The sequence below is a fragment of the Urocitellus parryii genome, chromosome 8, assembly GCF_045843805.1.
Source record: "Urocitellus parryii isolate mUroPar1 chromosome 8, mUroPar1.hap1, whole genome shotgun sequence".
NCBI classification, from domain to species: Eukaryota; Metazoa; Chordata; class Mammalia; order Rodentia; family Sciuridae; genus Urocitellus; species Urocitellus parryii.
The window spans coordinates 133,417,309-133,428,754 of NC_135538.1; the positions used below are offsets into that span (position 1 = coordinate 133,417,309).

At 42.5% G+C, this 11,446-nt stretch overlaps 1 pseudogene; it reads left to right on the plus strand.

Moving 5' to 3' along the window:
* Positions 1-497: 497 nt before the first annotated feature.
* Positions 498-10,904, plus strand: LOC144256622 (serpin B6-like; annotated as a pseudogene).
* Positions 10,905-11,446: the final 542 nt, after the last annotated feature.

The window sequence follows — 11,446 nt, forward strand, 5'->3', positions numbered from 1 at the left end:
TATTTTAAGGCCTCAGGTTACCCTACAATGGGAACTCTCCCATATTATAAAAACACTTGTGTATCTTGTCTTTGTAACTTTGCAAGTAAATTTGTAATTTTAAATGATTTTCAAATTAAATGATACAATAAGCTCTTACAACACACCAAAGAATACAGACGTGGAAGCCAAAGTCAATCACCCTTTCTCTTACCCACTCCAGGAAGTGACTGCAGCAATGTGGTGCCTGTGTCCCCCCCCCCACCCCGTCTTTGCCCATGCACACAAAGAAGTGTGCATATACAGCTCTTCACACAACAGGATCATAGTATTAAATTTTACTCTTCTTTTTTATTTTTATTAGGACATAAAATAATCTTGAGACCCCAAAAAGACCCTCAGAGTTCTGTGTGCTTCTGTTTGCTTATTGCACCACAGCAGCAGTGGTGTTAATGGGAGGGAAAGTGCAGTTGGCCTGTGAGCCTGTGTTCATGTGATACTGATCTGAAGTCCATTGTTCCAGGCTCAACATCATGGATCCTCTGTTTGAAGCCACAGGCACCTTTGCCTTAAACCTTCTAAAAAGGCTGGGTGAAGACAGTTCAAAAAATGTGTTTTACTCACCCATCAGCATCTCCTCGGCCCTGGCCATGGTCCTCTTGGGGGCAAAGGGAACCACTGCACTCCAGATGGCTCAGGTACCTGGTATCATAGTAAATGCTGATAATTGTCAATTGAGCTGATTCTCCACACTTCAAATCCCAAAGGGATTGCTGTGGATGGACATCAGAGGGGTGTGGATGGAGAGTTGACAAGAAGCACATGCTACCCCTGCTAAGCACCCCTGTGAGCACATTGCAGTCCCTGAACTGTAGCAATTTCCAAATCCAGCCAGGTGTGTGTGCCAGGCTCCTCTGCCCTCAGGGTGGGAATATTCCTTGATTGGCTCCACCTGGGTTTCCTGGGACTCATTCCTGGTCCTCCACATGTCAGGCCATGGCACCCCCCTGTGCATTCTGGGCTTAGTGCTTGGCAACTCCCATCCTTTTCCAGAAGAAATGGGTCATGTTTCAAGTGTGTTGCTCTCTTAGCCTTCCTCCTACCAAAACAGAGTTGGAGTTCAAGGGCCTCTCTTCACTTTGAATTGTCTCACCTTTTAGTTACAAGGTTTTATAACTCCTTTAACCATTGTAGGATTTCTGTGTCTCAGGTTTCAGCCTGCTGAACTGGACCAAACCACATGCACAAGCCTGTTTGAAACAAGACTGTGTCAGGTTGGAAGTAAGGGTGCTGTGGGGCGATGTCCGTGAGTTAAGAAGCCCCTTTGTCTACAGGTCTATGAGATGCTGCCTTTGTTGTCCCAAGGTTTTTACAAAGGGGATCTTGATCTTGCTCCTGAGGCCATGGATCGGAGCTCCACCTTGAGGCCATTTCTTAGGTTGAGAATTATGTTTTCAACTGGAGAGGGGGGAGATAAGAAACACCTTTATGTTCTACCCATCAAGACCTGGGTTAGAAATAGTTCCTTGAAATTCTGCTTGCGAATGCAATAATTCTTTCTTTAGCTCATCTCTCTCTTCCCACACTCTAAGTTAGGCAGCTAAAAGGAAGATACGCACTTCCCGGACATCTTAGCGTGGGCATTCACTGGGAACCTGTCCTATCTTACCTCTTGCTACAGTGCAGACTGCGGTAGTAATGTCACTCCTGTCCCTCTAGCCACTGTCAACTGCCCATGTCCAAAGCCAGCATCAAGTTGTTTATTTTTGTTATGACGGGAACCCTTCTGCATTGCTGCACATGTTATCTGTTGCTGCAAAACAAACCATCCCCAAACTTAGTGGCTTGAAATTATAATGGTGGATTATTTCTCAGATCCAGTGGCCTCAGAGGCAGTTCCTATGCTCCCTGTGATGACAGCTGGGGTCACTCAGGCTACTGTTGCAATAGACAGCTGGATTGCAGGGTCCAAGGAGGCTTTCTCTAACATGTGTGGTCTTGGTGATGGGTATTGGCTGGGGCTTTGGTTCTCTTCCCAGCAACTCAGCCTGTGTGGTAGCACATCCTCGAAGGGGATACCTTGGACTTCCTTCCATCATGACAGCGGGAGCAAGAGAGTGAACGTGACAGCCACAAAGCTTTTTAAGGTTCAGGCCTGGACAGTATTGCTTGTGCCAAATTCTGTTGGTCAGAGCCTTCACAGACCTAAAGTCAGGAAGAGACTGCACCTTACAATTTTCTGGAGCATCCTGTGTTTGCAGAGATGGGAGGTCTGGTGGTAGCTCTGTCTCCAGTGAGGCTCCAGATACAAAGAGCCTGGGTTGTGGAGAGACATTTCTGCTCAGAACAATACTGACAGGGTACAGAGAAGGATCCTGGGAGGGACACTGGAGAGTGAGCTTTCAAGATACTTTTTGTCTCTAATTGGTTGGTGGTAAGAATCTGCACAGTTCTTAGGCCAAGTTTAGTATAGTTTGCTTGTTCCCTGTAGTCAGTGCCTACTGCAATGGTGTGTTTTTGTTGTGTTTCTGATTTCAGGCACTTTCTTTAAATAAAAGCAGCAGCAGTGGAGGTGGAGATGTCCACCAGGGCTTCCAGTCCCTTCTCACCAAATTGAACAAGACGGACACACAGTACTTGCTTAGAACAGCCAACAGGCTCTTTGGAGAAAAGACTTATGATTTCCTCTCAGTAAGTCATACTCGCTGCTTTTGATGAAGCAAGGTGGTGGGGAGGAGGGGGACTCGTGGTGCAGCTGAAAGAGCCTGGGCTGTGAATTCACTCAGGTTTCTGGCTACTCATGTATTTGTTCACACCCTTTCATTTAAAAAATCAGAAAACTACTCAAGTCACAGGTGAGAACATTTTTGTGCAGAATACAATAAAGTCAGCAAAGCAAGAGCCACATCAACCTCTTTCCCACAACCCATTATCCCTCCCAGAATAAGAGCTTTCATAGACTTGACATGTATCCTCCTGCACATGTAGTGATCTTGTTTTGTAGTAATTTTCTCTGCATTATGCCTTTATCCAATACACATTGTTTTGACATATATTTCTCTTGTTCTTCCCATCTCAGTGTATGTGGATCTACTTCAGTGTTGTTATCATGATCATCATCATCACCATTATGTGGCACTGGGGATTGAATCCAGAATCTCAAATATAAATAAGCATGAGCTCTACCCCTGAGTGCATCCCCAGCCCTACATCACTATTATGAACCATCATCTGATAATTCTAAGTTGGACACATTATAACATAGAAAGCTATTTGCTCATGGATGGGCTTTAGGTCATACCCAGTCTGGGCTGTTAGACAGTGCTATTGACTGTGACTTTTGTGCATGTATGTGTGTGTGTACTGCTCCCAGGTGGATTTGTGGAGGGAGGAAGGAAATAGAGCATTGAGATTTTAATATATATTACTCAATGTCTCTCCAAAGTGATGTATCTGTTTCTTTCAGGGATATAAGCAGAATGTTGGTTTCCATCTACCATGATCAACACTGCATGTTTGTAGCTTTTGAATTTTGATTACTTATGAGATTGAACTTAAGCCCTTTGAGCATGGTCAAACTGAGTATCCATAATTCCAAAATCCAAAATTGGAAAGTGCCAAAATGTAAAATACTTCAGAGCATGTACATTTTGGGATATTCAACCTGTATATGTTTTCTGCACATTGTTTATTTACATATTCTGTGCACCTTTTTCTATTGATCTGTATTCCCTTTTCTTATTGATTTATAAGAGTTTTTGTATGTATGGGATTTCAATGTTTTCTATGTTTTTCCCTCATTTTGCAAACCTATTTTAAATTACATTAATTGTTTTAAAAGGAAGTGTTATAAAATGAACGTAAACAAGCATAGGTTCAAATATTGGTAACAACTATTATCACAGTATGATTTTTCATAATCTTTTTAATTTATTTAATTAGTCTTAGCTACTTTATAGGTATCATCACCCTCTTTAAGTCTTTTATATGTTCATAAATTCCAACACAGTGTGTGGCAAGTCATCAATATTTGAGTGGCCAGTTTGCTTCCAGCCTATTTTCTTAGATTGAAAGATTTAAAAGATTTAAAATTTAAAATTTTTCAGAAACAGAACAGTGATATTGGTAAAGCAAGAACTCTGTGAGAATGAAATGGAATGATACAGGAAGTTCTCCTTTTAAGTGCCCACAATATGTTGAGAATTCAGTAACATTGGATAAAGTAGTAATAATGAAAGTAATTCAGCTGGGCCTCAAAGTAACTCTGGGAGCTTCATACAGCCAGTGCTGTCTCATTTACAGGGCAAACCAAGAGGCAGAGACACTAATTAACCTTTTTAAGGCCACTCAGCTAATAAATCAAAGAACTTGTGTTCCTAACACCTGTGTCTGTGCAATACTGAAGGAGAAATGTGAAATCTTGCCTTATAAATAAATACAAATCAAATATGGAGCCATAAACTGTTCAAAAGGAAGATTAGGAAATAATTTCATAGTGCATTGCCAATGTAATGAGTTTTAAGCACACTTAAATATTCCACAAATTTTCTTATTTTAACATGATAGAATATATGTGTTCATCAATGTCATTATCATTTCATAGGATATATTAGTAAAACACTTTGAACTTCTTTTTCTGAATCATAGCCCTGCTCGTTTTTTTGAGAATTGCTTACTACCCCAAACTGAGATGTTCAGCAGCACTGGCAATCTCTAGACACATGTAATTAATCAAAATAAAAGAAAATATTCAGTTCTGCAGCTGCACCGATCTCAGGTGCTTTGTAGTCACCTATGACACCATTTTTGATGATGCTCATTTTTCTGTTATCACAGGAAGTTGTGGTGGCAGGGTGGTGCAGAATGGCTCATTTTCCTATGTTCTGCTTTCTGTGTTCAGTATCCCTTATTCCAGAGTGTGAAGGAGTGGTAGCTCTTGCTGGGTTAACTTTCTCTCCATAGTTATTGCAGCTCAGCTTCCTCCCAGTTACCTCTTGAGGCTCAGCAACTCCCATAAAGATCCAGCCATTCATGAAATTTATTTGATACTCGGGACATTAAAGATGGCCCAAACTGAGAAGGTTGATTTTATGTTCATTCTACGTATTTATTTGTAAATAACATCTTTAAATCAGCACATTTTTGAATTTCTTCTTTGGTACATGAAAGAAGTACACTTGTTAATTATTTTGGAACCATGCAATTATGTTGCTCTGCCTTAGTCTTTTAAAGATTCCTGCCAGAATTTCTACCAAGCAGAGATGGAAGAACTTGACTTTCTGAATGCTACAGAGGAGTCCAGAAAACACATAAACATCTGGGTAGCTAAAAAGACAGAAGGTAAAAGCAAAGTTTTTATTTGCTGTTCCTGTTGATGGTGGGGTTGTAGTTGCTTTGCTAGTTCCTTTGTTTGCAGTGCTGGGGATCCAACCCAGGGCCTTGGGCATGCTGAGCAGATGCTCTACCGCTGAGCTACAGTCCCAGCCTGTTGTTCTGTTTTTAATAGTATTTACATCAGTCTTATTGTCAGTTTCTTCACAAGATTGTCAAATATAAACAGGAATGATGTGTTTGTTCTCAAATAATTTCAGACTTTAAAAGTCTGCTTCTGAAATACTGTCAGTGGATGACATTTTCTCTAGGTCTTCCCTGCTCTTTTTAGTGTATCCATGATGTTTCCCCCTAGTCAGCACCCCTCTTCCAGAACAATCCACACTGTAATGTCTTTGCTGTTGTTTGTTTTTTCTTTTCACCAATAGCATAAAGGAAAATTCACCTGACAGGTCTCAGCTGTGTCCTCTCTAGTATGAGCTCATGCTCCCCAGTTTTCATGCATTGTTGCAAGTTGCTTGGTGGTATCCTCATGGACCTGTGGTTTTTAATGTAAACAGTATGCTTTTTTTTGTTCAATTTTGGTACCAGAGATTCAAACAGAGGGACTTAAATACCAAGCCACATCCTAAATAATGTAATGGGATATTTGTCCTAAATAAATATTTTATTTAGAGACAGGGTCTTGTGAAGATGCTTAGGGCCTCAGTTGCTAAGGCTGGCTTAGAATTTACAATCCTCCTGCCTCAGCCTCCCAAGCCTCTGTGATTACAGGCATGTACCACCATGTCTAGCAAAACCGTGCTTTACATTTGTAAAAAGCATCTTGTAACAGCTCATCTTTTTAAAATCTTAAATATTTTTAGTTGATAATAACAAAATCATGTATATTGTATAAAAATAATGTTGTTCAATATGCTGGACTAGGAATAATAACAAAACTATACAAGATGCTTCATTGCATATATATTATGCATAATGTTTAAATCAGGGTGAACATATCTAGCACCTCAAAAATTTAAGTTTAAATTTATAATCACTCTTTTTAACAGTATTTTTAGTTCTTTAATTTGTAGGCACCAATCATTTCTTTCTATCTCATGTGGTATGAATTCACTTACTAATATCTACTTTTTCCTTTTATGTTTTATTCAAATGATGGTATTTTTCTTCCTAGAACATGTATTTCAATATCAGGGATATTGCTTTATTTTGATGACAAATATCTATTTATCTTATTTGGGGCATATGTGATCCTTTATCTCTGTGCTTTACCATTTGAGGACGTGGGTCTCTCTCCATATCATCACTGAAACACCCATCAGAAAACTCTCATCTAACTGGTTCTTTAATGTTTTCTTTCAGATAAAATAACAGAGTTGCTGTCTCCAGGTTCTTTGGATGAAATCACCAAACTGGTTCTCGTGAATGCCATCTACTTCAAAGGAAACTGGGATAAACAGTTTGACAAAGAGCTCACTGGGGAGAGACCATTTAAAGTCAGCAAGGTGAATGTTGCATAGTAACAAAGGGGATTCCCAGACACAGGGCCTGTGTTAGTTGGTTTCTAGATCATGAAGGCCACCACACGGAGCCTGTGTCTTGCATGGTGTGGGGTAGCCCTGAAGCAAGGAATCCCCATGCCTTGGGCCCTTTCTCTCATGAGTTTCCTCCTTTCATATGTCACCAAGGCTTGGGTTCTGTTTAGCCACCCCTACTGTCACCTGCCCTACTTTCTCTGGTGAGTTAATCTACAAGACAAATCTGATGGTGTAGCTCTCAGGCTAACTTTAGGTCTTTCTTGGCTTCTCAGAACTTTTGAGATAAAGTTCAAACTTCAAACTCTGAGGCTCCTCGTGGACCTGGATCCTCCCCATTCTCTTCAGTACCTTCACACTCCTTTCTTAACTGCTGTGTCCCTTCTGGAAGCCCCACCTGGCATCTGCCCCTTTATCTAAGCTGTCACTCCGCCCCCTGCTGGTCTCTAGTAGACATAGCAGTGGTTGAAGGACTTTTCACTTTTGTTGAAAAACCATCCCAGGGCAGATGGCTGTCATATAAGTGCTTGACCTGTAGGCAGTTGGAAGTTATAGAGGAGTTATGGTAGCCGGTGCTCAGGAAATACTGAACCAATCACTGATCTTCAGTCTTCTTTTGTTTATAAGGATAACACCAGTACATATTTTTGTTTAAAAATGAGCAAAGGGATACATACACAGAATTAGACTCTTGAGTTTAACCACCTTCAGCTTGGAAGGTGTTTGCAGATGGCCTGGTGTCTTTCTCTCAAAGAATCCATTTTTAAAAATGTCTTTTTAATTATACAGTTTTTTTTCTTTTTGATATGCTACAAAGCAGACAGGGTGGACTAATGTTTTCTTGATCACTGACCATAGTTAGATCTTCCTCGTCCACTTGGATCTGAACCTTCAGTTTTCCAAGACATACATTTTGTGTTGAGATGTATTCTGAAATGAACTGTCCTGTTTTCCCTTAAAATATGATTTTTTTTTCTTCTTGAAATTCATCTTTAACAAGATGTATTTTAGGACTTCATTCAACTGTAAGCAACGGAAACCCCAGATCTCTGCAGTTCAGCTCACAACTCATCTCACCAACCAGGAGGCCCAGAGGAGAGGAGAACCCAGGGCTGATGTGGCACTGGGGTGAGGCTCTTGGGAACCAGCTCTCCCTGCTCTGCCCCGTCAGCCTGTGGCCTCTTCCTCATGCTCACAGGAGGGCTCATATACGGCCTCCAATGTCCAGGCAGGATGGAGCAGGAAGGACAGAAGATGGAGGGCTAAAGGCCTTCTTTGGAGGTTCTGCCATTGTATTCAGAGGGAAACCAGAACTGATGTGGCTTCTGCTGGGTACAGAGCAGTGAAGAACTTTACCTTGCTTTCTGCAGTAGAGGGAGAGGGTGGAGCTGCAGCAGGGGTTGACTGTACCAGCCCAAAGAGTGTGTGGCAGGGGTGTCTCCAGGGGCATGGATTTTGAGTTGATAAGGATTTTCATTTGGATTCCTCATTTGTAAATGAAATAAAGCTTACATAATTATATATTTAGTGAGTCATTAAATTACCAAGGTTGGATTCTTTTCTATTATAAGATTGGAGACCTTGGGTTCTGGAGGGGAATGCAGAGAAACTGAATAATGTGGGGTCAGCACCCTGAGGCCTGTGGGCCAAAGCGGGCCCATATCAAGTTTATCAGGTAAAGTTTTGTTGGTGCAAACACATACTTATTTGTTTATATGTGTCACACCAGTAGAATAGAGTAGTTTTGATAGAAATTGTCTGTAGCACAAACACCAAAATATTTACAGTCCTTCCATTTATGGAAAAAGTGTGCCAAATTCTGGCCAAGGACATGTCTGAGGAGCCAAGGTCAGGAGACTGTTGTGGCTGAGATCCAGTTCAGGCAAGTTCGACAAGGCAGAGACAGAAAGTGACAGCAGACATGTCTTTGGTTTACTGCATTTGATCTGGAATGGTGTGCTGTGGCAGAGAACTAGGGAGCGCCCTTAGCTGTTCCTGTTGCATGGAATTAGAAACAACTTCATAGTAGCTGCTGGTATCAAACTGTGGACTACTCATGAGTTAAGCAGTATTGTTGGGTAGGATGTGATCACTGTCCTCTATCTTTTTCTCATGGTCTGAGGATGGCCTTTGGCTATTTCTGCTCATCAGTTTGTTTATTCATTTATTCAGCTGATGTTAACTGAGTGCCTACTGTGTGCCAGTAATTGACTAGCTGAACATGTCTGCCTCATGAAACTTATATTTTCCTGAGGGAGAAACCAGAAGCTTAAATAAGACATTAGTAGTTATTAGGCAGTGGTAAGTGCTGCAGAGACACAAAGGAAGCAAACAGGAAGCTATGGATGGGTGTATAGTTGCAGGTCAGGTCTATCAAGGAAGCATTCACTGAGAGGGTGATACTTGAGTAAAGACCAGGAAGAGGAAAGGCTGTACCCTCTGGGTTTTAGGGATGAGTGGACAGGGGAGGGATAGAATGACCCTGATTTTCCATAGAGACCCCTGTGAGTGTAGGAACCAGCAGAGGGAGAGTAGCAGGAGTTGAGGAGAGACAAGGAATGGGAGATGAGATGTGTGATTATAGGATGTACTGAGCACTTCAGATCTTGCTCCTAGGAGAGGGGGTGTCATGGAAGGGTGTCCAGTCAGAGGGGTGTGATCTGACTTATGTTTCACTGGGATCCCTCTGAGGTCATCTCTGTATTCCAAGGGTAGGTTGATAGCAGTGGAAGAAAGAACAACAGATGAGGTTTTGGTTGTATTTCAAAGGTAGAGCCACCATAATTTGCTAAGGAGTGAGATGCAGAGTGTAAAGAAAGAAATGAGCAATAGCTCCACACTGTAGATAAAACCTTTAATACACTGGCCTATGGGGATACTTGGTGTCTATCCATAACAGGGGTTCAGGCGGAACCTCATGGCCTGTCCTAGAAGCTGGGTCAAGAGTGTTCCTGGGGCCCATAGGGGCTACCTCTGTGGAATTAGTCCACTGCGCCAGCTGGGTCATGTTTCTACTTAACAGTTGTCCATTTCCTTACAGAATGAGGAGAAGTCTGTGCAAATGATGTTTCAGAAGTCTACTTTTAAAATGACCTATATAGGGGAAATATTCACCAAGATTCTGGTCCTTCCCTACATCAGTGAGGAGCTGAATATGATCATCATGCTGCCCGATGAACACATTGACTTGCAAACGGTAAGGAGCACTAAGCCATAACGAGGCCGTGATGGCAGGGGAAGGGCATTGGGTTTCTGGTGTAGCTGCTTTCCCCCATTCCCAGTTAGCCTTTTATTTTTTAAAATTTAATTTAATTGTATTGTTTGTGTCTGTGTTGGAGGTGTAACAAGGATCTTGCAGATGCTAGGCAAGCTCTCCTGCTGAGCTGTCCCTGATCTCTGCCCAGTTACCTCAGTTACCAATAGCACCACCTCTGGCCAAAGCAAGGCTCCCACTGACAATGTGGAACATGTGTATAACCACATGTGGCCCTGTGTGACAGCACTTGCTAGGTCTTGACATGTTCAACTCCCTTCTAGGTGGAGAAGGAACTTACTTATGAGAAATACATAGAGTGGACCAGCCCAGACATGATGGACGAAGAGGAGGTGGAGGTTTTCCTCCCTCTGTTTAAGCTACAGGAAAATTATGATTTGAAGGAAGTCCTTCAAAGCCTGGGCATGACTGATGCCTTCGATGAGGTCAGGGCAGACTTTTCTGGAATGTCATCCAGGAGAGACCTGCATCTGTCCAGGTCGTGCACAAGTCCTTTGTGGAGGTCAATGAGGAGGGTACTGAAGCTGCAGCCGCCACTGCCACTATCATGAAGATGAGTTGCATGAGGTTCACTGAGCACTTCTGCGCAGACCACCCCTTCCTCTTCTTCATCCAGCACTGCAGGACCAGAGGGATTCTGTTCTGCGGCCGAGTTTCTTCTCCGTGAGGAAACAGTCATCCCTGGGTGCAGTCCTCTGCTTTCACCCTCTGACCCACTTTTCTTCCAACACTCCACCATGAGCCTGTGACCCAAGTGACCTTATCAGTGCAGTGTGACAATTCAGAAATACAGGGCCATTTTGGAGACCCATGTTGACTACTGTTTGCATGTGAGATGTTTTTCCAGGATCTGAAATTGCCCTTCTCTGTGGGTCTGTGGTCATATTGGCTGCTGGGTTCATTCAATCTTGTTGGGGATCAGCTGTCACCTACCCCATTGCAGCTGGGAAGGACCCTGTGGCTTCACTGTGGGAAGATAACTGCCATTACCATTGGCCCTTCTACAGGCATAGGAAGATAAGTGGTGCCTCTCTCTTCTCCACTGTGGCATGAAAATCTCATCCCATTTTTAGTGGGAGTCTAGAGTAGAATGCAGAGCTGTGAGGAGGGGTGAGGGGTGAGGGCACATCTCAGGAACTTTCTGTGGGGAGCTCAAAAATCTAAAATTTCTGTGAGCTCTCTAGAAGACTCCATGGAGGTGGGAGAGTGGGTAACTTGGGCCAGTGAGAAGTCAGTCCCTTTTCCACCTGCATCTCTACTTTCCTGTGTTGTGATGGGGAATGGGTATATTCACACACACACTGCCCCCTGCCTTGTAAAGTTA